The sequence below is a fragment of the Oncorhynchus mykiss genome, chromosome 12 (genome assembly GCF_013265735.2).
Source record: "Oncorhynchus mykiss isolate Arlee chromosome 12, USDA_OmykA_1.1, whole genome shotgun sequence".
In the NCBI taxonomy this organism is placed as follows: Eukaryota; Metazoa; Chordata; class Actinopteri; order Salmoniformes; family Salmonidae; genus Oncorhynchus; species Oncorhynchus mykiss.
In genome coordinates, this window is record NC_048576.1 from 27,684,230 (window position 1) to 27,710,972 (window position 26,743).

General features: G+C 40.4%; 1 pseudogene across 1 annotated transcript; it reads left to right on the top strand.

Moving 5' to 3' along the window:
- The first annotated feature begins 5,389 nt into the window (after window positions 1–5,389).
- On the top strand, window positions 5,390–24,152 carry LOC110536831 (annotated as a pseudogene). Its single transcript, XR_005035260.1, has 18 exons — window positions 5,390–5,600; window positions 6,040–6,149; window positions 6,248–6,303; window positions 6,409–6,461; window positions 6,587–6,714; window positions 6,850–6,966; window positions 7,053–7,162; window positions 7,320–7,387; window positions 7,506–9,343; window positions 9,483–9,549; window positions 14,364–14,512; window positions 15,094–15,101; window positions 19,070–19,231; window positions 20,342–20,536; window positions 20,630–20,774; window positions 23,338–23,433; window positions 23,552–23,680; window positions 23,783–24,152. The product of XR_005035260.1 is annotated as a transcriptional regulator ATRX-like (transcript).
- The last annotated feature ends 2,591 nt before the right edge of the window (window positions 24,153–26,743 follow it).

Consider the following 26,743-nt stretch of genomic DNA (forward strand, 5'->3'; position numbering starts at 1 on the left):
GTAGGCATATATTAATAATAGTATATTTATGCAATCATAATTGACTGTAGCGCATATAAAGCACCCACAAGCTGATGAAAACAAAATCATCACAGGATGAACAAGTGACGAATTTCCGGGCATGAGCGGTCGGTTTAAAAATCATTCCTTATTGCTTATGTTCACTGCTCCTACGTTTTTGACTCATCCTACTACAGTTTATACTTTTATATAATCTTTGTTGTTTTGTCTTTGTCTATAGTTTCTCTTAATGCTAGGGGGTTACGAAACAATGTGAATTTTTATTTGCTAAACAATTTCAAACAGATTTTTGCTTTTTTCAAGAGTCTCACTCAATTTTGGCTGATGCCAACTTCTGGAGGTCACAGTGAGGCAACGATGTTTGGCTCTCCCATGGATCTGAACGCTCCGCCGGTGTCACTACAATGAAAAATACCTTTGGTGGTAATATTGTACACTCGGAATGTGACCCCATTGGTCACTTTATTTGTCTTGTGATCCGTTACAATGACATTATGCTCATTACTGTAAACCTTTACAGGTACAACACCAAACATGAGAATGATGAGTTGCTTGAATTTATAGAGAAACATATACTTCATCTAAATTTCTGAATTCGTTATTATTGATAGACGGGGATTTTAACATTACTATAGATAATTAAACTGATAGATGGCCCCCAGGTAGTCCAACTTTTATTGAAAAGTTTGATTTTACTGATGTATGGAGTAACAAAACAGGTTCTAGACAATCCAGAATAGATTTTTGGCTTATATCCAAATGTACTGATAGTGAGTGTGTTACTACAAATATTTGTACTACTCCCCTCACATACCATAGGGCCATTTACATTGATATCAAAATATTTACCCCTGATACTAACCTTGGTAGAGCATCCTACTGGAAGCTAAATAGCTTGTTATTAAATAACGATATAGTTCAGTTTGAGGTTAAAGATCTGCTTCCACACTTTTGGGAAAGGGCTTGTGAAGAAAAATCTTATTGCAGGAACTGGGAGCTCTTTAAATTTGAAGTGTCCAAATATCTTAGAAAATATGGTAGTAATCTTGCTAAGACCAGAAGAGCTGAGGAGGAAAAGGTGATCATTAAGATAACTTCCCTTTCTCTGAAGTCCCCAGCCGGGCTCTCGGGGGAGGAGAAGATGGAACTGATTGAGTTACAAAATAAACTGGATAATATATTTAAATTAAAAGCAGAAAGAGACTTTAATGGGGGAACAGGGGGAACAGAATTACTCCTATTTCTTTAGACTTGAGAAATTTCACTCTACAAATAACACTATCCATAAGTTAAACATTGATGGTGTTATTACAGATGACCAAAAATTAATCGCTATATATTGTAGCAATTTTTACAGAAAATTGTATAGCTCTACGTACTGTCAGGAATCCACAGATATGTTTTTTGACTCACTGAATAATGTTCACTCTCAGTGATATAGAATCTAAACAGTGTGATGAATCCATCAAAGTTGAAGAGATTATAGAATCTATCAAACATCTAAAGAACAATAAATCACCAGGTGTTGATGGAATTACATCAGAATTTTACAAATTATTTTCTGAACAAGTAGCTCCCTTCCTATTTTAAGTATTTTTTTAGAGAGTATGAAAAACAATGTTCTCCCTCCTACAATGAGTCAGGGGTTAATAACACTGATACCTAAGCCTAAAAAATAAGTGCTGCTCATCGATAACTGGCATCCAATTTGTATTCTTGATAATGACTATAAAATATTAGCCTTAAAATAATTAAAGAAGTCCTGAATGCAATCATTGATGAAACACAGTCTGGCTTCATGAGGAACAGACATATTTCTAACAATGTCAGACTAGTATTAGACATACTTGACTACTCAGACCTAATAACCGAGGATAGCTTCATATTATTTTTAGATTTCTATAAAGCATTTTACACAGTAGAGTATCAGTTCCTCTTCCACTCCCTTGAGAGACTTGGCTTTGGGGATTTTTTTTCTGTAAGGCTATTAAGACTCTCTACAAATGGTAACAGCTCTATCAAATTGAAATATGGCACCTCACCTAGATTTGAGTTAAAGAGAGGACAACCTTGCCTAATTCCCATCTCTCTGTACCTGTTTTTATTAATCACCCAACGTCTTACAAAGTTTTTAAATAATAGTCCTGCACAAGGTATTTCCATAGCTGGTAAAGAAATTATTATAAGCCAGCTGGCTGACGATACTAGACTTTTTCTGAAAGACGCTAACCAAATTCCCATATCAATTAATGTGATACAATCCTTTTCCAAAGCGTCTGGTCTAATAAATGTGAACTCATAGCTGTCAAAGATTGTGTGACACCTTCATATTATGGTATTCCAGTAAAAGACGAACCTACATATTTAGGCATAACCATTACAAAGGATCAGAAGTCTAGAGGCTTACTAAATTTTAACCCTCTTATTAAACCCCCCCCCCCAGAAGTATCTAAATCAATGGCTACAGAGGGACTTATTTAAAGGAAGAGTCCTAATAACCAAGGCTGAAGGTATCTCTAGACTAACATATGGCTTTATATCATGACGGTAAAATAAGCAAGGAGATAGACCAGATGCTTTTCAACTTTCTGTTGATGAACCATACCCATTACATTAGGAAAACTGTTGCAATGAACACGTATGAGAATGGTGGGCTGAATTTTCTGGACTTTACTACCTTAAATAATACTTTTAAGATCAATTGGATAAAACAATTCCTAAGAAGACCCACTTCTATGTGGAATTCTATTCCTCATCATGTCTTCTATACTTTTGGTGGCCTTAACTTCATGTTGGTTTGAAATTATAATATTGACAAAGTTCTGCTTTTCATCGGCAGGTTTTCTTGTCATGGTCCTTAATTTATAAGCATAATTTTTCTCCACACAGATATTATACATGGAATAATCGGGATATATTGTATAAAAATACTTCTTTGTTTTTGTAATATTGGTTCCCGAAATAATATCCTATTGGTGAGCCAACTGGTAAATGTAGAGGGTCTTTTACTTAGTTATAAGGAATTCTTATCACTTTACAAGGTCCCTGTAACACCTAAAGATTTTGCAATTGTTTTAGATGCCCTTCCCACAGGTGTTGCTGCATTATTCAGGAACGTGTCAAGACCTGACCCTCAGAGCCTACTTTCCATTGACCCTGTTGACTCATCAGTAGGAAAGATTTGTTTCTCTTTTGGTCCATTCAACAACCTTGTTTCAGCAGGATGTTGTATCTATCTATACCTTATGTCATGCCTTATTGTAATGGATTTATTGATAATATCTGTTGGAAAAAAAGTTTGGATGTTGCCACACACATACCTACTTGTTAACAAAATTAAGGAAGTTTCCATTGAAATTATTCATAAATATTATCTTGCCAACCACTATATGAAGACGTTTAAGGACAACATCAACTCAAATTGTTCCTTTTGTAATGACCACCCAGAAACAGTGTTGCATCTTTTTTGGCATTGTATTCATGTAAGAAAACTGTGGCAAGACATCAGTAGATTTATAATTGAACACATTTATGAATATCTATTGTGGAGAGATGGACTGCTTACCTACGATATAATTTTTTTAAATGTAATTAATTGCATTATTATTTTGGCCAAATTTCATATTCACAAATATAAATTTACAAACAAAACACCACATTTTCTTCCCTTACAAAAATAAATTGAATTGTATTTTAAGACAATTAAATACTCTACTAACAAAAAATCTGTTAGAATAATAAGTGTATGTATGTCCCTTAGATCCTTGTGTAATGTGATATTGTACCCCCTAGCCCAATTGTCCTTTGTATATTATTTATATATACTTGTGTTCCCACATGTACTTCCTGTATTGATTTGTTGTTAATAAAACATTTTTTATAATAAAACATTTAAACACTTCTTCCCTCGCCCTGCAAGTGTATACTCGTCAGAATTCATGAAGTGTATACTCGTCAGACGTCATGGCCAGGTCACAGTTGTAAATGAGAATTTGTTCTCAACCAGCCTATCTGGTTAAATAAAAGTTAAATAAAAAAATGAAACGTCATCAGAAGTGTTTGGACTGCTGCCTCATACTAACTGCACTATTTCTGATGTACAATGAGTATAAAGTATGCTTATAGGTCATAGTATGGATATAGTTAGTATGCCAAAGGTTCCCGGATGTCATACTAAATTCGCCAAAATAAGAAGTATACAAGCAGTGGACGTATTTCCATGCTTTTAGGTCCCATAATGCCATTCTTCAGAAAATGGGTGTGGCTTCACAACGTTTTCAGATGTGAAGAAAATGGTGGAAAATATACAGGCGAAGTTCGACGAGAGTGGATACTAATGAATTGCTTTAACTAACTATGACAAATGTTAAGAAAATGTTGAGCAATGTAATAAAGTAATGACTTTTCAAATAAGTTATGATGACTGACAATTTGTTAGCTACAATATCCTTCCGAACCGCATAGCATTACAGCAGTATGTTACGATATGTTAGCTAGTTACCTAACGTTATTTGGCTAATACATCGAACTTGCCAGGTTAGTATATTAACTAACTACACAATGTTAATTGACTTGATTATTCACATTCTTAGCTAAGTGCTATAGTCGTGCGTTCTCAATGGGCATTGTTAATTCTGGCTATTTACTCCGATTTCAGAGCACTCTCATCTGAGCGTGCCAGAGCACATATCTGATTAATGTAGGAATGCTCAACACTGTTGAATGTGGCCGTTATCAGTGAACGTTGGCAAAAAAAAGCTTAATTAAATTGTTGCCAACAGCACAGTTACAGTCACTAACGCTCTGGATGAAATGAAAACAGCCTAACCACCTCTGCTAGGGTGAGTAAAATGGTCAGAGTGAAGTGTTCTCTCATTTGTGTCTGGAAGTAGCTAGCCAACGTTAGCCAGTTAGCTTGGGTGCTTGACTGCCGTTGAACACTCGGTTCAACCCTATTCCTCAGCCAGAGTGTCCAGTGTGGGCTCTGGATGTACAAACAGACAATCTGACAATGCTCTGTATTTATGAACGCCCAAACGCACTCCAGATTGAATTTACGAAACACCCGAAATCATAAAATGTCTAGCTAGTCATTTGTTACACTAACAAGCTAGCAAGATGTTGCATAGCAACATAATCAACTTCCGGTAGACAGGCGAAACTGTAGTAGGCTCAATTGAAATGCTACGTTTCGTTTACAGTATACTAAAATTAACTAATAGTAGGTAGTATACAGTTTGAGTATTCGAACACAGCTACATTCTTTATACCGAGATACAGTACGCCCAAATATATATATTTTTATAACTAGCTCATTGTTCTTTCTGTGGTAGGTCTACAGACTGGAACGCGCCCATTTTCAAGTCTGCGCAGTCGCAATGACGAAGGCATCGGAGAAACAGCGCCATTTTTGCTTAGCTAGCGCCTCTGTCGGTGTCTGGCATTGTGTTAGAAATCTGAGCAGAAATTACTTGCAATAATGAGGGTAATTGTGAAATATTGGGGGGAATAAGCCCATATAGTGCGCCGTTTGCATAAGGTGCATTTGACCAGCTCAAGATGTCCTCAGAGATGCTCAGGTAACGTTAATATAGCAAAGGTCTCCAGCTGCCTGAGCAAGCTAATCGGGCAAGCAATAGCTAACTAGCTAGTTTATTTGCTGCAGATAGTCCTAAAGTAGCTAGTTAGTCAGTTCTCACATTGAAGCTTCTAGTGCTACTTGTAAGATTTACATAAAATTAGTACGTGCATCAATATGGCCACATATCTGTACCCAAAGTTATTCATTTTGTTTGATATTTAAGTATGATAGCTACTAGCGAATATTAGCTAGCTAACGTTAGCTAACTAAATTGTTTTGTCAATGATCTGGAATGCATTACTAGCCAAGTATTGAATCATGATAATAACTGTGCCTGAAGGAAATGGACCGATTGGGGGGGGGGGGGGGGGTGTTGAAAGAAACTCGCATGATTGAGGACATGTTTAATTACTGGTCATTCTATTCGTTATTTTTAGCGTTCCTCCTGGCACGAGCAAGCTCGATGTGTTGGTGACCAAACTGCATGAATTCTTGGCTCATGCTCCAGAGGATGATGAGGACAGACTGGTGACAGAAAGTCCTGATGGTGAGAACTTTAATAAGTGAAACTTTAACTCAGGCGTGGTGGTGTTTGTTGTAATATTAGTAGTGACTCACAATTGCCTACTGATTTTTAATTCACAGGTATGACAAACAAGGACTGTGTGGAGCCACACTCAACAGACCGAACCCCTCTTGAGGTATTATCATGAGAAGTATCCGTTTATGCGGTTATAGACCAAAGAGTATTCAGTGTTGATGCAGATCTAGAAGATATATTTGTAAAATGTTCTTGTTGAATACAGCCTCAACAGACCTCAACCGACACCTTGAAGCAGTCTGGATGTGGTTCCAGGAGGTGGGCTTCCTTCTGATATTTTGACTAATTTGATAGTTCATGTACATTGTTTATGGATGGGGAAACATAAAAACACAGTATTTTGATGTATGTGCATACTATAATGGATGTCACTTGTGTTACAGAAAACCTTCAGTTGTGATTAAACACAGTGGACTGGATGAATCTGGTGCTTCAAATGAAAGTGATGATGATGATGACGGCTTGATCATCAATTCAAACGGTTATCCTGATGTAACAAGATTACCGAAAGGTTAGTTGTTCTACTACTGCTTGCAATGAACCTGTATGGAGATATTTACACAGAAAATGAATAATGTAATAATGCATTTATGAACTGAAAATGCTTTGGTCTTCATTCATGGGTTTTTACATGTCTTATGCACAGGCACTGTACTGGTGAGACCTGAGCCAGTGGAAAATGTCAGAGATGACTTCAGAGGTCCTGAATTCCGTTGTGGAAAATCTGGCAGTCTGAAGAGAGCTTTTTCTAGGAGACGTGGAGGTGAGCTTTCGTTAATTAATGGGAAAAGAGATATCCTTTACCTTAAAATAGTGTGCCGCAGAATGACGATTGGTGTGTGTTTGTAGGTGGGGAACACTTGGAGATTGTTAGCTGTACAGCCTGTGGCCAGCAAGTTAACCACTTCCAGAGGGACTCCTTCTATCAGCATCCAGTACTCAAAGTTCTTATTTGCAAGGTGAGAGGATCCTGGGTCTGTCAAATAATGGGTCAATGAAATAAATAGGCTTAATATCACATTGGTTATAATGGGCATTCTCCAACAATGTTGTTGAGCTCATCTACATTTTTAGGGGCTCCATTCCTAATTTTCTTGTCTTATTATTCTTTCTCAGTCTTGTTTCAAGTATTACTCAAGTGATGATATCAGCAAGGATTGTGATGGCATGGATGAACAGTGCAGGTATGATGGGGTGGTTCTCTTATACAACCAGATGCTCCAAGCAAATCCTGAGATGTTAATAAACATACAGGTTGTTACGTTAATCATTACTTCAATCTATTATATTTGCTTTTTACAGATGGTGTGCAGAGGGGGGAAACCTGATCTGCTGCGACTTTTGCCCCAATGCCTTCTGTAAGAAATGCATTTTGCGGAACCTGGGGCGAAAAGAGTTGTCTGGCATCCTGGATGAGGAGAGTAAGTGGTACTGCTATGTATGTAGCCCAGAGCCTCTTCTGGACCTGGTTGTCGCTTGTGACAACGTCCTTGACAACTTGGGGCATTTGTGGCCAGACCACCGCAAGAGGGGCAGGGGCGAGGGAAAATCTGGACATTATGACTCCCATCCAAGGCATTCTCAAAACATTCCCGTGGGTCATTGGAACCATAGTGGCATGGATGGTCACGTTGTGTTCAACTACAACACCCTTCAAATTCCAGAGGAGATGGCCAAAAAGGCTAAAAACCTGGTGGACTCTACAAACACTGTAAACACAACTTTTGTGAAGTTCATTCAAGGTGGCATGCAGCAGAAACAGACAACTGAGTTAAAGCTACAATACTTGAAGACTTTCCAGTCAGTACTGAAGGGTCTGAAGAAGTCTCAGACGGCTCTGGAGGAAGCCCTTTTGGAGGAGTTCAGAGAGATGGGTTTGCCAAATGGTGGCGAAAACCCCACGTTTGATGATACTGATGTACCTCAACAAGAACAAGAGGGTTGTGTGGAAATTGACATTTCTGATAAGAATGGCCTTCATTACTTAAAGAAAATTGCAGCTGAACATTTGGAAGAGAATGATTCAGACTCAAATGGCTTTATGGATGATGGAAGGCCTTCGTCCTCAATTGAAATGAAAGGTGTCCTTGGCACAGAGATAATTCCCAGACGAGGTAGAGGCAGGCCGCGGAAAAACTCCAAGCCTGGAGAAGATGCTTGCAACGTGACAAAACAACTGGTGGTGCAAGTTTCACCTGCCCCTGTTGAACAAGAGCCACTCTCTGGCCCCCCAGAGTTGGAGGTGGAAGTGGAGTTGGAGGCAGAGGAGGAAGAGGAAGAGAGAAAAGAAAAAGTGGAGGAACGGGAGGGAGACTGTGAATCTATTGAACTTGTAACAGAGGGGGAGTATGAATCTGCTGAGGGAAGTGAATCTCTGGAACTGGAAGAGGAACCAGATAATAGACGCTCACCTCGGGTAAAGACCACACCCTTGCGCAGGCCAGGTGAGGGCAAGACCCAGCCGACCCCCTCGGGTGCAGACAGTGAGAGTGACTCGGACCCTGACACCAGCCCCAATGCTGAAGTGCCTCAAGGAGCTGACGAGGTAGGGCTTGGGAGAGGAACTGATGACTCTGACTCCGATGAGGTCCCAGCTGTCCTCCAGCGGGCCGCCATGACGCGTAGTTCAGACGAAGCCGAGAGTGACGATGGAGACCATCGGAGTGTGACCAAGAAATGCCTATTCGGCCTGAAGAAGAACACGCCCCTCTCTCCAGAAAGAGTTGTCCGGAAACGCAAGGTGCCAGACCGCTCCTCTGACTCTGATTCCTCCAGTGACGATCCGGACCTGCAGAAGGAGATCAAGACCATGACCAGGCCCAGGGGGAGGCCTCGGAAGGTTAAGAGAGAGGATGAACCTACTCCCAGCAAGGATAGTCCTCAACATAGGCCCAGGGGCAGACCTCGGAAGGTCAAGAAAGAGGATGAATCTACATCCAGCAAGGAGGGTAATACCCAGGCAGCCAAGCCTCAAAGCACACCTCAATCCGAGCATAGAATGAAGCAGACGCCATCCTCTTCCAGTCAAGAAGAGGGGGACCTGGACTCTGAGTCTAGCGATGTCAGTGGTGACCAGAAGATCAAGCCTATCACTGAGGAGGTGGCTTTACTGGGGGCAGCAGCTTTCCACCAGTCGTCCGGTGAGCTGGTCTCTCACTTTCTCTGTACTTTTTAGACAATGCACTGCATTCATGAGCTGTATTGTAACCATTTTCAGCTTGCAGTGTAGATTTCCTGTGCCAAATGTTGAACTAACCTCCATTTTTTTGTACTCTGTAGGCGATGAAGAGCAGCCCCAGTCTGGGCCTTCTTGGGCAGCAGAAGATGATGACGATCCAGAAAATAGGTATGGTTCAGAGCGAACGGACATAGCGTTTGTAACACACCCTAGGCGCAGGAGAAAGGCCATGCCACGGAACCCTAAGTTGAGTGCTAATAATGGGGACTCCTCTGTTGTCAAGACCCTGTCCCAATCGAACCGGTCTCGTCCAACTCGCAGCTGCAGTAAACCAGCAGCTATCCCATATCATTTATAGTGTTAAGTTCAGAGGTACATGTCAAGTGCAGGGAGAAACCCCTCCTCATACCTCGCTTAGGCTATGTTATAAATGATAGCCACTTATGCCACTCTGTTTTCGTTGATTACCTATTCTTTAATTCATTTTTGTCTTTAATTTGAAGTTAAATGTGACGTGTCTATTAGCAGAAGGGGAAAATGCTGTTTAATGCATCAGTTTGCACAAAAGCATAATACACTTATTAAAACAGATTAAACAAATTATTTTTATCTCATAGTTTCTCATTGGTTAACAATTCTGTAAGTCCGTGGTGTCAAACTATTTCCCCCCCCCGGGGCCGCATTCAGTCTTAAATGAGGTTCAGAAGGCCGCACAGAATATTTTTGATATTTCCTTGCCGTCAAAATGTGCTATTTTTTTCCTATCCGTCGTTTTTGGAATTTGCGATGGTCCTTGACTGTCTAGCTTTAATTTCTGGGATTTATTAATGAACTAGACTCAGTCAAGAAACTATGAATGTTGTTTGATTATCGTTTTTACAGTTTCAATTTGGTTTGAGTCAGTTTAAGGTAGATTGCACGCCCCCCCAGCCTACCGTATGTTTGACACCCCTGCTATAAATCATCCTTATTTCTTCCACATACAGTATTCTTTTAATTTTTTACAAAAATTAATAACTGTATTCTGAATATTTAAACTTATTTTAAGCCATGTTAAGGATTTGATTGTATTATTTGTAAATAATGTAGAATTTTATTTGCTCCAAATATGTTAAGTTGCACTCATTTGAATCTGGATTCGGTTCTTGATCTATAGTCTGATGGTAGTACAAGTTACATGCATGAAAACAAGCCAGCAAGGTGATGTTTTTGTAGAATTTTAGTTTTTCGCAAAACATATCCTGAAATGGTTAACTAATAAACCACACCACCAATCCACACCAGTGTACACAATACAAACCTGAAAATGCCCTGAGACTTCACTTACAGATCTGGATATCATTATACTAGATGGGGTGAATTATGTTCCTCTAACGGGGAATTAGTCATCATGGAATTTTATGTTATTTCTGAAGTGACTGGGATTTAGATCCCAGACCCTGATGATATTATATATGCCCTAATGGTCAACTCATGATCAGGCATTCTTTAGGGTGGCAGTATTGTACATGACTGAACCCTTGTACAGTGGTGTAAAAGTAACCAAGTAAAAATACTTTGAAGTACCACTTAAGTTATTTTCTTGTGTATCTGTACTATTTATGTTTGAACTTTTTTACTTTTACTCCACAACATTCCTAAAGAAAATAGGTTATTTTTACTCCCATTTTCTTGGACACCAAAAAGTTCTTGGTACATTTCAAATGCTCAGGCAGGACCGCAAAATAGTTAAATTCACGCACCTATCAATATAACGGGTTGTCATCCCTACTGCCTCTGATCTGGCGAACTCACTAAAGACACAAATACTGCCTTTTATAAATTATTTCTGAGTGTTGCAGTGTGCCCCTGGCTGTCCGTGAATAAAATAGTTTGCATAATATAAGGAATTTGATGTATAGCTTCTACATTTACTCAAGTATGACAATTAAGTGTTTTTTTCCACCACTGCTTAAGTCAATTTTAAGCCACTTTAACTCAAGTACTGTTTTACTGGGTTACTTTACTTGAGTCATTTTCTGTTATGGCATCTTTTACTTTTTACTCCAGTATGACAATTTAGTACTTTTTCCACCACTGCCCTTGTGGCTGCTGGATTTAGCTAATTTCTGTAAGTCATTGTAAAATCATAGAAGTTTCTGCTAGTATTTGGTAATTCTGTTGGTATATGGTTACCATATGGACATTTCTTTCTTTGATATATTGATAACATTCATGTGCAATATGCCAGTGGTGATGTGGCTGTTTTACGTGCTGCTATTCTCACACTCGTACTAATACGATGGGTTGATGATCCGATTCTCTCTGAACAGACTGGCAATACAATCTATTCTGCTTGATTCCATTTTAAAATGGATGATTTATCGCTTCTGACAGGTTGAGGGCTTAGCAGAGAAGGAGGACTTGTGATGCTAAACAGCAGTATACCAAATACACTGATTATTAGGCCTACTGTACTGTATTTTTGAGCCTTTTTTTTCTTTCTTACCACAGGCACCAAGCTGAATTTCTTGTATGCTTTGTTTATTGTACTTGATCCATAATCATATTTTCAGTATTTTCATGTCTGTTTTGCATGCAAGGCCACATTTATTGGCCATTTAGCTACATTTAAAATTATTGAAAGTTTAAATGCAATTGCATTTCACTTTGGAGGAGCTTGATGCCCTAAGCAACAGCTCTGAAAGCTGGTCCTGTGGAGTGGTTGTAATGCATTTTATTCAACCACAACTTTGTGACCTCTGAGGTCAGCCTTACAACATTGCTGTGAGACGAGTATGTAGTGAAGTGTCTTTTTTTCTTCCACTTTTCTCTTCCCAGTTTAAACACTTGAGGTAAGGCCCAGGCCGAGGCTGTTGCCGGCCGCTGCTGTTTGTTACTGCCTCATATGGGGCCCTCATCATGTACACGTACTTCGCGCTGAGGCTTCATCAGAGGCTTCGTTCAACTATTACTATCTGCCAAAAGGATTCTTTCTGCAAAACATATTCATGTATAAATGGATGAGTATCGAACTTGGAAAATGCCCTACAAAACCATTTTGACCCTGTTTTTTTTTTTTTACCCTTTACAAACTTTCTTTCGTACCAACTAAAAAAACAGTGGTTAGAAAACGTATTTTCAAATTGAATTAATCATTTATGTTGTCTTTAGCTCTGAGGTGCTGTAGTGTTAGCCTTGTAGAGGCCTGTTACTTGTAGAGCATGCATTAAACAAGGATATGTTCTTACTTTTGTAATTGAATGAACTCTGTAAGAGAAACTATTCGTTGTAATAAATTAATACCCTTTATGATGTCTCGTATGTCTTCCTTATTCTACATAGGACTGGGTTTGTTCATCTTGTTCTGAGTGATACGTCTTAGATATTTGTTATGGAGGGGTTGTTTACAAGGTCATTAAGTCACCTGACTTTTGACTCCTCAATGTGTTGCGTTAAGACAAAATTGTGAAACTGTCCTTGACAGTGTTTTAGCTCTATTTGCTCACAGCATACATTATATATGCAAAAGTATGTCTACACCCCTTAAAATTTGTGGATTTGGCTATTTCACCTGTTGCTGACAGGTGTATTAAATTTAGCACACAGCCATGCAATCTCCATAGACAAAAAATGGCAGTAGAATGGACTTACAGAAGAGCTCAGTTACTTTCAATATGACACTCATAGGGTGACACATTTCCAAAAAGTCAATTCGTAAAATTTCTGCCCTGCTAGAGCGGCCCAGGTGAACTGTAATTGCTGTTAATGTAAAGTGGAAATGTCTAGGAGCAACAACGGCTCAGCTGTGAAGTGGTAGGCCATACAAGCTCATAGAACGGGACTGCCGATTTGCTGTAGCACGTCTGTCCTTGATTGCAGCATTCACTATTGAGTTCCAGACTGCCTCTGGAAGCAACGTCAGCACAATAACTGTTCGTCAGGAGTTTCATGAAATGGGTGTCTGGCTGAGCAGACTCACACCAGCCTAAGATCATGCGCAATGCAAAGTGTCGGCTGGACTGGTGTAAAGCTCACCACCATTGGACTCTGGAAACGCGTTCTCTGAAGTGATGAATCACGCTTCACCAACTGGCAGTCCGATTGACGAATCTGGGTTTGGCCAGCTGGTAATCTGGTAATGCCAACTGTAAAGTTCAGTAGAGAAGGAATGATGGTCTGGGGATGTTTTTCATCGTTTTGGCTAGACCCATTAGTTCCAGTGAAGATAAATCTTAGCGCTAAAGCATACCATGACATTCTAGACGATTCTGACTTTGTGGCAGCAGTTTGGGGAAGGCCCTTTCCTTTTTTAGCATGACAATGCCCCATGCACAAAGCGAGGTCAATACAGAATTGGTTTGTCAAAATTGTTGTGGAAGAACTTGAGTGGCCTGGACAGAGCCCTGACCTCAACCCCATTGAACACCTTTGGGATGAATTGGAATGCCAACTGCGAGCCAGGCCTAATCGCCCAAACTCACTAATGCTCTTGGCTGAATGGAAGCAAGTCCCTGCAGCAATATTCCAACATCTAGTGGAAAGCCTTCCCAGAAGAGGGGAGGCTGTTATAACAGCAAAGGGAGACCAACTCCATATTAATGCCCATGATTTTGGAATAAAATGTTTGATGAGCAGGTGTCCACATACTCTTCGTCATCTAGTGTATTCACATCAGTAAAGAAAACATTCAACTACTTAATGCAATGGCCTTTCCCCTCTCATAGTCACTTAAACTATATTGTTGGCTGTTTGCAGGCCGGGGACTGCAAAATGATACTAGAATAGCTAACATTACCTTGTTATTTTCATTAATTCTAGAATAAATGTATCTCCTGGTAATATTAAGTTTAATGTGAAATCCTGCATCTTGTTTGCTAATTTCTATATAAAGACAAGTTCCTTTAGAGAATAAACCTATTAATCAGTGCTTGATGGATTTGATGTGATGATCATTAAAATGATCCCCCGGTCCCTTTCCCTCTCTCCCTTGCTTCTGAAAGAATCGCTAAGAAAATGCTCTTGGCCCAAATCAAAGCCAACTACTCATCGGGGGAGGATTTCTCTTCAAACGTGGAGTCATCACATGATGAGTCTGACAGGGAAGAGAAGGAGCAAGAAGATGGGAAAGATGAAAGCTCAGATGAGAATGGTGAGTGATCCCTCCATACCACCGCTACAATTTCAAGTTTATTTTGAGATGCAGCAATAAGCTCAATTTAGTGTTCCTTTCAATAAGGCAATTTTTTTGACATTAGGCTGAAATACTTATCTGACATCACCTGTTGCTTAGTAACTGAACATTTTAAAGTAGGCCCATTATTGTTGTGATCTAGTAGGCCCATTATTGTTGTGATCTAAACCATCACCCTGTGTTACTGTGTGTTAGTGTACAGGTTGCATTGAGATTCACTATAGGAATATGATGTCCTCCTGACAATATACCATGTTGTTTCTGCTGCAGGGGAGACTTCCAATTTGACCTCTTGAGTCCAGTAAAACACGTCACAGACATCGTCTGCTACGCCACAAGCTCAGCGTTGACAATGGAAATCCAAGTGATCAGAAAACCGCTGATGAAAATGGGATTGAGCAGAAAGTCAGGAAGTCTAGAAGAACCAACGGTTTGCATGGGATGGGTTCTGTGGTACGACTATGATTGGATACCATCAGTGCCCTAGTGGTGGAGTGGCTCTGTTACCCAGAGTAAACTCATTCTCTGCTTTCTTCCAGTGCATCAGGTGAGAAATTGGATAGCCAGAGTAGTGATGATGATAGCCAATCACAGCAGGAAGAGTCTGGTATGAGTGAAGAGCTGAGCCAATCGGAGAACGAGGGCAATGAACAGATGCTCAAAAGATAAGACTCCTTATTGGTCAGCGCTGCTAACCAGGAAAGAAACCTAATTTTCTTTCATTACATGTGCATTTCTTTCATTACATGTGCATTAGTGAAATAACTTTCTGCTCTTTTGTCTCCTTAGCTCTACATCATCTACCTCTAGAGTCGAGAGGGAATCAGTCCGTAGTTATCTACAGAAGAAGCAGCAACCCTCATATATTGTGCTGTCTGACTTCAGTGTTGATGAGGTAACCAATCACTTGTTGTCGCATCCCCAGCTGAATGAATGGTCAACTCTCAAACTGATGGTTCATGAAAGTTTAATGCGATACCATTTCCATAAACACCGTAAGAGCTGATGGAGAAACAAACCAAAAATGCTCTTACAATATAAACAATACAGTGCCCAAACAATACACTTTTACACAACTTTACATTGGCATGCTTCGTACATCAAATGCATCAATATGCATGAGAATTTCTACCCAAATAGTTGATTACGTGCTAATAGCTTGTTAATGTGGTGCAAGATTAACTAATTTTAGCCAGAACCAACACTGGAGCTAGGCTACAGCTAATAATGTTATATTCCTAGCAGACTTCAGAAAATCAATTACAATACAAATATCCGTAAAGAATTAGAAAGATTTCAGCAACAAGACCAATATTGAAAGACAGTAAATACCTTGTTCTCTTTCCAGCTAGGTGCTAAGTTTAACTTTGTTTCTAGGACGCGTGTACAAAAAAAGTAATTTTCCTTTTTCTCTCGCGCCCATTTCTCATGTACCCTTTGTGCGTAAAATAGGCAAAAAACATGCTGTCAAAATGTTTATTTGTAAAAATGTATTTAGGGATCGGAGTCCCGTCCACGGGACAGTTGAGCTAATGTGATTAGCAGATTAGCATGAGGTTGTAAGTAACTAGAAAATTTCCAAGGACATGGACATATCTGATATTGGTAGAAAGCTTAAATTCTTCTTCATTTAACTGCACTGTCCAATTTACATTGTGGTCTGACACTTGTTTTTAGGGTTTCATTTACACTCCCACCAAACCATGAGTGATTTGGAGCAATTTACATGGTAAACACAAAGCACAAATTATTTCTGTACTTTAAATGACCATAAATAGGGTATCATAAAGTTATGGAATCATAGTACAAACCATTCAAAAGTATTAGATTATGGTTAGATACCAGTCTCCAGCAACAAGACCAGCTTCTGAAATGGTCGTTATAATACTGACAGCTTGGTGAGATGCTTGCCTGTCTTGCCTAACACCTGATCACCAACACATATTTTGACTTTTTACTAGTCCATCTTTATCAACAGTAGTCTCTGAAACTCTACCCAAACGCCACTCATTCCTAGGCAGATCATTGTCTATCATCATCACATCACACCGATTCGCAGGTTTCTCTTCTGGGTGTGCCAGCACTGCCTGATGGCGATGTTGGCTAGATACTCTTTTCGCCAGCGACTCCAAGACTGTTCTGCTAGATAATGAACATGCCCCCACCTTTTCCGAGCGTATATGTCCTCCCTCATGAACATGCCTGGAGGAGGTAGAGCTGTGGTAGATTTCATAGTAAGCAGATGATAGGGGTGAGTGGCTCAATACTGTTTGGATCATTGAGGATGTCAACTGTGAGTGGGCGATTGTTTACAATTGCTATTGCTTCCTAGAAAAAGGTTCGTAGAGAAGAATCATCTAGTCTACCATAAGAGAGTGTGGAGCTAAGGACACCTCTCACTGTCCTGATATGTCACTCCCAGACGCTGCCCACGTTACTTGAATGGGGGAGCATTCATGCTGAAGTCACACTGTTTCTCAGCGAGAAACGCAGTCAGCCTGTCCATGTCAACTTTCTTGAGTGCTTCCTTCAGTTCATTTTTGGCTCCCACTAAGTTGCTTCCTTGGTCACATTTAATCTGACGAACTGCACCACATATGGCTTTGAAGCAGCGCAGACCATTAATGAAGGCATCTGTTGACATGTCATCCAACATTTCAATATGAACGGCACGAGAGCAAAAACGGGTGAAGAGAAGACCATAACTTTTGTGCACTCTTCTTCCTTGCTTAATGATAAATGGGCCAAAACAATCGATAGTACAGTGCCTTGCGAAAGTATTTGGCCCCCTTGAACTTTGCGACCTTTTGCCACATTTCAGGCTTCAAACATAAAGATATAAAACTGTATTTTTTTGTGAATAATCAACAACAAGTGGGACACAATCATGAAGTGGAACGACATTTATTGGATATTTCAAACTTTTTTAACAAATCAAAAACTGAAAAATTGGGAGTGCAAAATATGGCAAGGCATCAGTAATTGTAGACCTAATGTGAATTGATGAGATGGTCTGTTTTTAAGATCACACTCACTCCTTTGATTTAATTTCACCCCCCTTTTCTTTCAGGGGTCGTCTGTTTCTCATCTCGACAAGAGCTGGGTCCCTTGGGATCAGCCTGGTAGCAGCTAACAGGGTCATCATTTTTGATGCTTCGTGGAATCCCTCCTATGACATCCAGAGCATCTTCAGGGTGTACAGTTTTGGCCAGCTGAAGGCTGTGTTTGTCTACCTATCTCCTGTAATATGATTGTGAGACACATTGTATGATTACATATAAACTCAGCAAAAAAATAAACGTCCCTTTTTTAGGACCCTGTCTTTCAAAGATAATTTGTAAAAATCCAAATAACTTCACATATCTTCAATGTAAAGGGTTTAAACACTGTTTCCCATGCTTGTTCAATGAACCATAAACAATTAATGAACATGCACCTGTGGATCAGTCGTTAAGACACTAACAGCTTACAGACGGTAGGCAATTAAGGTCACAGTTATGAAAACGTAGGACACTAAAGAGGCCTTTCTACTGACTCTAAAAAACACCAAAGGAAAGATGCCCAGCGTCCCTGCTCATCTGCATGAATGAGCCTTAGGCATGCTGCAAGTAGGCATGAGGACTGCAGATGTGGCTAGGGCAATAAATTGCATGCAATGTCCGTACTGTGAGACGCCTAAGACAGCGCTACAGGGAGACAGGACAGACAGCTGATCATCCTCGCAGTGGCGATCACGTGTAACAACACCTGCACAGGATCTGTACATCCGAACATCACACCTGTGGGACAAGTACAGGATGGCAACAACAACTGCCCGAGTTGCACCAAAAACGCACAATTCCTCCATCAGTGCTGAGACTGTCTGCAATAGGCTGAGAGAGGCTGGACTGAGGGCTTGTAGGCCTGTTGTAAAGCAGGTTCTCACCAGACATCACTGGCAACAATGTCACCTATGGGCACAAACCCACCGTCTTTGGACCAGACAGGACTGCCAAAAAGTGCTCTTCACTGACGAGTCGCGGTTTTGTCTGACCAGGGGTTATTGTCTGATTCGTTTTTATCCTCGAAGGAATGAGCCTTACACCGAGGCCTGTACTCTGGAGCGGGATCAATTTGGAGGTGGAGGGTCCGTCATGGTCTGGGGCGGTGTTGTCACAGCATCATCGGACTGAGCTGGTTGTCATTGCAGGCAATCTCAATGCTGTGCGTTAGAGGGAAGACATCCTGTCGTGGAAATGTCCTCTATTTACCAAATCATGGGAGCAAACCACACACACAAGTCAGAGTTAGTTATCAAAGTCCATCTTTAATTATATCAGCTCTATCACAATCCGGTGACTCTCAGGCAACTTAGTCTTGACATAGAACAGATAACTGCAACCTCGCCACAGTATTATACAAAAATACCATTCTGATGAGAAGTAACTTACACACATTTGATGAATATAAAACATCTTACATATGTTACCAACAAATTCTGAATCTTCCACGACAATCCTCCTCCCTCATGTGGTACCTTTCCTGCAGGCTCATCCTGACATGACCCTCCAGCATGGCAATACTGCTCGTTCTGTGCGTGATTTCCTGCAAGAAAGGAATGTCAGTGTTCTGCCATGGCCAGCGACGAGCCCGGATCTAAATCCCATTGACCACGTCTGGGACCTGTTGGATCAGAGGGTGAGGGCTAGGGCCATTCCCCCCAGAAATGTCCGGGAACTTGCAGGTGCCTTGGTGGAAGAGTGGGGTAACATCTTACAGCAAGACCTAGCAAATCTGGTGCAGTCCATGAGGATACTGACTGTTACTTTTGATTTTGACCCCCCCTTTGTTTAGGGACACATTATTCCATTTCTGTTAGTTACATGTCTGTGGAACTTGTTCAGTTTATGTCTCAAGTGTTGAATCTTATGTTCATACAAATATTTACACATGTTAAGTTTTCTGAAAATAAACACAGTTGACAGTGAGAGGACGTTTCTTTTTTTGCTGAGTTTATAAGGCCCTATAATATCTTTTTTATTTTTCCCCAAATTCAGTTTTCTCCGTTTTTGTTTGGCCAGGGTTCGGTTTTCCTCAGTTTTTTTTTCAGGTTTTCCATCTTAAATTCACTTTTTTTATAGGAAAAAAAAATATTTGGATGTTCTAAGTACACAACAATGCTCAGGAGACCAATTTTGGGAAATGGTCTGGGAAAACTAGAAGAAGTTTGGTTATTTAGGTGTAGTAACCCTTTAATGCAAGTGTGCACCAGCAAGAGACCGTTGCTATGTTAGCTATGTTTCTGTAGAGTTCATGCATTGCAGTGTGCAAAACATATGGCCACTGGATTGATGCAAATAATCATGATATCATTCTGCCAGGTAGGCATAGGTTCCTTTGTAGTTAACGTTTCATTTAGATGTTTTTTTTGGCACGCCTTTCCATCTCTACCAGAAGAAGGTTATCATTAGCATCATCGCAACGGTTACACAGTTTAGACAAATGTGCACACTGCACACAGACACACACTCGGACAGGGACATTCCTGTGCCATTTTCAGAAAGTTGCAGGAAAATATGAATCACTGATGCATTTTGTTCATGTCTTGTGAACTTTGGCAAATTAATGCATTTTATAATAATATATTTAGTTGATTTTCTACTAAGTTCAATACATTTTTAAATATTGTTGAATTCCGTTTTAATGTCTGGATTCCGTGATTCCGTCAGCGTTCTTCGCAATGCGGATTTTATAGGACCCTACATATAATTCTGTAATCACTGAAATTGAATTGCTGATTTTTTCCAGGGCACTATGGAGGAGAAGATCTACGACCGGCAGGTGGCCAAGCAATCACTGTCGTTCCGGGTGGTGGACCAGCAGCAGATACAGACACACTTCACACTGTTTGAACTGACGGGGCTCTACATGTTTGAGCCAGACCTGCTGGATGACCCCAACTCTGAGAAGAAGAGCAAGAGGACCACACCCCTGCTGCCCAAGGTGACCAGAGCTTCAAATTAAACACACAAGACCATTATAATCTCAATTATTAGAGTAGGGAGTTGATTGACATTGTTTGTCTGTGTTTCCCAGGACATGGTGCTGGCCAGAGCTGCTGCAGAACTGTAAAGGGCAGATTGTCTGCTACCATGAACACAAGTCCCTGCTGGACCACAAAGAGGAGGAGGAGCTCAGTGAGGCTGACCGCAAAACTGCCTGGGCTGAGTACGAGGCAGAGGTAAAGAGGAACTACTATACATTAGTTTTACAACACACATAAATACGTTTTCATGGACAGTGGTGAGCAGTCGAATACAACGGGTGTAGACTAGCGTGAAGTGCTTGCTTACGAGCTCTTCCCAATGATGAAGAGTTAAAAAAAAAATAATAGTAACACGAGGAATAAAATACATAAGAAGGAATCTATATTCAGGGAGTGCTAGTACTTTATCACTGTGCAGCTGTACAAGGTATTTGAGGTAGATATGTACATAAAGGCAGGGTACTATCCATCAGGATAGATAATAATAAGAGTAAAATAAAGAACAGTACGTAGTGCGGATGTAGTATATGTGAATGTGAATGAGTGTCAGTGTAGTGTGTATGTATGTATATATATATATATACAGTGGGGCAAAAAAGTACTTATTTTAATGAATTTATTTGCAAATTACGGTGGAAAATAAGTATTTGGTCACCTACAAACAAGCAAGATTTCTGGTTCTCACAGACCTGTAACCTCTTCTGTAAGAGGCTCCTCTGTCCTCCACTCGTTACCTGTATTAATGGCACCTGTTTGAACTTGTTAACAGTATAAAAGACACCTGTCCACAACCTCAAACAGTCACACTCCAAACTCTACTATGGCCAAGACCAAAGGGCTGTCAAAGGACACCAGAAACAAAATTGTAGACCTGCACCAGGCTGGGAAGACTGAATCTGCAATAGATAAGCAGCTTGGTTTGAAGAAATCAACTGTGGGAGCAATTATTAGGAAATGGAAGACATACAAGACCACTGATAATCTCCCTCGATCTGGGGCTCCACGCAAGATCTCACCCCGTGGGGTCAAAATGATCACAAGAACGGTGAGCAAAAATCCCAGAACCACACGGGGGGACCTAGTGAATGACCTGCAGAGAGCTGGGACCAAAGTAACAAAGCCTACCATCAGTAACACACTACGCCGCCAGGGACTCAAATCCTGCAGTGCCTGAAGTCCTGCAGTGCCAGACGTGTCCCCCTGCTTAAGCCAGTACATGTCCAGGCACGTCTGAAGTTTGCAAGAGAGCATTTGGATGATCCAGAAGAAGATTGGGAGAATGTCATATGGTCAGATGAAACCAAAATATAACTGTGTTTGGAGGACAAAGAATACTGAGTTGCATCCAAAGAACACCATACCTACTGTGAAGCATGGGGGTGGAAACATCATGCTTTGTGGCTGTTTTTCTGCAAAGGGACCAGGACGACTGATCCGTGTAAAGGAAAGAATGGGGCCATGTATCGTGAGATTTTGAGTGAAAACCTCCTTCCATCAGCAAGGGCATTGAAGATGAAACGTGGCTGGGTCTTTCAGCATGACAATGATCCCAAACACACCGCCCGGGCAACGAAGGAGTGGCTTCGTAAGAAGCATTTCAAGGTCCTGGAGTGGCCTAGCCAGCCTCCAGATCTCAACCCCATAGAAAATCTTTGGAGGGAGTTGAAAGTCTGTGTTGCCCAGCAACAGCCCCAAAACATCACTGCTCTAGAGGAGATCTGCATGGAGGAATGGGCCAAAATACCAGCAACAGTGTGTGAAAACCTTGTGAAGACTTACAGAAAACGTTTGACCTCTGTCATTGCCAACAAAGGGTATATAACAAAGTATTGAGATAAACTTTTGTTATTGACCAAATACTTATTTTGTGTCAGAGCTTAAGAGGATCTGCAGAGAAGAATGAGAGAAACTCCCCGAATACAGATGTGCCAAGCTTGTAGCGCAATACCCAATAAGACTTGAGGCTGTAATCGCTGCCAAAGGTGCTTCAACAAAGTACTGAGTAAACGGTCTGAATACTTATGTAAATGTGATATTACATTGTTTTTTGTAGGGTTTTTTTGGGCAAGAATTTCTAAAAAACAGTTTTTGCTTTGTCATGGGGTATTTTTTGTAGATTGATGAGGGTGGAAACTATTTATATTCATTTTAGAGTAAGGCTGTAATGTAACAATGTGGAAAAAGTCAAGGGGTCTGAATACTTTCCGAATGCACTGTAATTAACTAATTAGCAGTCTTATGGCTTTCGTCTGTGAGCCGATGCTCTGGTACCGTTTGCTGGACGTTATAGCAATTTTTCTGTCACCGCCTGATGGAGGTCCTGTATTGAAGGGAGCTCGCCCCCCCCCCCCCCTCTCTTCTGCTCTTGCCTGTAAACATAGAGTAATTGTGGTTTTGAGTCACTGCGACTTCCTTACTTGAACTCTTGTTCCTCAAAAATAAGTGTGAATGATATATGTATGATGTGTAAAAACATCTGTATGTTTGTCTCTCCACAATGAAGGGTGCTTTCTTATTGAACAAGGCAGAACACATGAACACCAACATTCCCAGCCCCTCCACCTCCACAACTATGGCTGTCAGTCTGTCATCCCTGTACAAGAAAACTAATGGGCAGCTGAAAGTATCAGGCCTGTCTCACCACCACACTTGTGTGATAATCAGTTGCTTATCTCTAAAGTTTCTGTTTGGGATTATCTGTCAGTGGATAGATGCCTCTCACATTAACATTTGAATGCGTCTCTCTCCTGAAAAACAGAACGTGATTTATTCTAGCTGTGAGAAGGTCAACGAGGCCATCAAGTCCCTGCATTCCTTACTGAACCTCTCCCTGGATGACTATGTGTTGCGCTTGGTTAGTCCCTCATATTATATTACATTCATATTATATTAGTATTTAATATTACACTGATGGCTCGAAGTATTGTGTGGAAAAAATCAAAGGCGCATTACAATGACTTGTGTTTTTACAGTGGCAAGATAACCCAAGTGTAGGTGAGAAGCAGGTGAGAGCCCTGGCCCAGACCTGGAAAACCAGCAATGACAAGGAGTGAGAGCGACGACAGGCCTTACATCACGACCTTCTCGCAAAACAACAATCAGTAAGCCGCAATTCTCAACATTTTATTTTTTCTTTCTGGTTTTGATATACCTTTAACTTGTAACTGCTTAACCTTACATATTTCCCTGATTCCCCTCGACAGCTTACAATGTGCATCCAGACCATTTTGGCCAGTAGAAAAAACGAAATTACCCATACTGCCACGGTCACCAATCACACACCAGCTCTAACAGATTCTGCCAATAAACTTACACAGTGAGGCAGGAGGGATGTCTCCAGTCTCAGTCCCCTGTTCCACTAGAGGACGCTCTAATCTAACCACAGTAACTACAGAGGGTTCTTAGTGCTTATTCCCCCCAAAGGGGTGACAGATGGGTGACAAACAACATTTCCGTTAAGGATCTACTTTATTTTACGTTGTAAATGAATGCATGTTCTATAGCAAAGGTATTGTTAAACATATGTTATGTTAAATACATATGTTTTGGTATTTTTCTGCCTTAAAATTATTTGGAAAAGATTTTCCTATGTGATTAATTGTATATTTCTGTCTTTCTCTAAAGCTATAATAAAACCTTTGTTTTTACCATTGTCTAAAACGTTATAGGTTTTATGGTTAATTTTTTTGCTTTGGTCGTTACACTTTATTTTATGGGGACAGTCAAATTACCAGGTAGTTGACCTCAAATAAGATGGTAATAATGATTGGTACTTCTTGGTACTTAATTCAAAAATATTTAATAAGTAACACTTGGATGATATGTCACTGTTAGTGAGGTACTGAATCATTTCAATAATACATCCTGTTCAATACATCCTCGCTCAGCGAAAATGACACATTCAGGTCAAGAAAACTGTGGGTTACTAGGATTGGAGAGATTGTTCATCAGAAGAAGTGTTTATGCTCAGTAGTTTTGTTTTTACTTTGGTGTAGAGCGGATGCTAAACTGATCTTTATCTCTGATGCTCCAGAAAGGTTGAATCAAACAGAAGAAAACAGGTCAGAGCCTGTCATGGAATGAAAACACGAACATTGCATGTTACAGTAAAAACTGTAAAACTCACTATAACATTGCTTTTTATAGGACATTGTGAAACTACTTAAGTGGATCTAATTGCATGCACAGAGGTTTGTCAAAAAACGGTGACAACTGTATATTCCATTATAAACTGTCTCAATCATATTTCAAATGTTATCTTAACTTACCCAAAGCTACAGCCTTGTCATAAAAACATAATTGAACACACAGTTGCTTTGCATAGCAGTTGAATAACCTCAGTGAACTGTTTACAATGGCAAATGAGGTAGAATTGGACTTGGAGAGCAGCAGAGTGGTATTGCAATACATCAGAGGAAGTCACACCCCGAGTAAACCCTAAAGGCATTGTAGAGAAAGAGATTGCACTCATTTCTGTTTGGCTTTCTCCAGATATAGTTCAGACACTTACTACCACAGCCATCAGAAGACTGATTCAACAGGGTTCACTGGACTGATGACAAGTATGCAACAGTATTGGACCACAGAAAGAGGTACTGTCAACTTTCTCATGTTTATTTTTGTTATATTTGATATTAGTCTTGTTGAAACGAGTGAATACTAAATCCACATATGAGAAACCAGATTCCCTGAAATAAATCAACAGCTGATCAGCTAGGTCTAATAGAGGGCTCTCCAACCCTGTTCTTGGAGTATTACAGTCCTGTAGGTTTTCCTTCCAACCCTAATCTAGCACACCTGTTCCTAATAATTATCTTGTTGATCATCTGAACCAGGTTAGTTACAACTGTGGTTGGAGCGAAAACATACAGAAGGGTAGCTCTCCAGGAACAGGGTTGGAGACCACTGGTCTAATATCATTAATTTACAAAATATTATAATTAGACATTGGACATCAATTCGGAAAGTATTCTGACCCCTTGACTTTTTCCACATTTTGTTATGTTACAGCCGTATTCTAAAATGGCTCTGGCTGGGCCACTCAAGGACATTCAGAGACTTGTCCCGAAGCAAGTCCAGCATTGGCTTGGCTGTGTGCTTAGGGTTGTTTTTCTGTTGGAAGTTGAACCTTTGCAGCAGTCTGAGGTCCTGAGCGCTCTGGAGCAAGTTTTCATCAAGGATCTCTCTTTGCTTTGCTTTGTTCATCTTTCCCTCTATCCTGACTAGTCTCCCAATCCCTGCCGCTGAAAAACATCCCCATATCATGATGCTGCCACCTCCATGCTTCACCGTAGGAATGGTGCCAGGTTACCTCCAAACGTGACGCTTGGCATTGAGGCCAAGAGTTCAATCTTGGTTTCATAAGACAAGAGAATCTTGTTTCTCATGGTCTGAGAGTCTTTCGGTGCCTTTTGGCAAACTTCAAGCGGGCAGCCATGTGCCTTTTACTGAGGAGTGGCTTCTTTCTGCCCACTCTACCATAAAGGCTTGATTGGTGGAGTGCTGCAGAGATGGATGTCCTTCTGGAAGGTTCTCCTATCTCCACAGAGGAACTCTGGAGCTCTGTCAGAGTGACCATCTAGTTATTGGTCATCTCCCGGCAGCCAGCTCTAGGAAGAGTGTTGGTGCATCCAATCTTCTTCCACTTAAGAATGGTAGAAGCCACTGTGTTCTTGGGTACCCTTTTTTTGGTACCCTTCCCTAGATCTGTGCCTTGACACAATATTGTCTCGGAACTCTACGGACAATTCCTTCGACCTCATGTCTTGGTTTTTATTCTGACATGAACTGTCAACTGTGGGACCTTTATATAGACATTATATAGCCTTTCCAAATCATGTCCAATCAATTGAGGTGGACTCCAATCAAGTTGTAGAAACGTCTCAAGAATGATCAATGGAAACAGGATGAACCTGAGCTCAATTTCGAGTCTCATAGCAAAGGGTCTGAAAACGTATGTAAATAAGGTATTTCTGTTTTTATTAGTAATACATTGGCAAACACATTTGCAAAAGTTTTGGTTTGTCATTATGGGACATTGTGTTTATTTTTTTAATCCATTTTAGAGTATTGTGTTTATTTTTTAATCCATTTTAGAATAAGGCTGTAATGTAACAAAATGTGGAAAAAGGGAAGGGTTCTGAAAACTTAAATGCACTATGTGA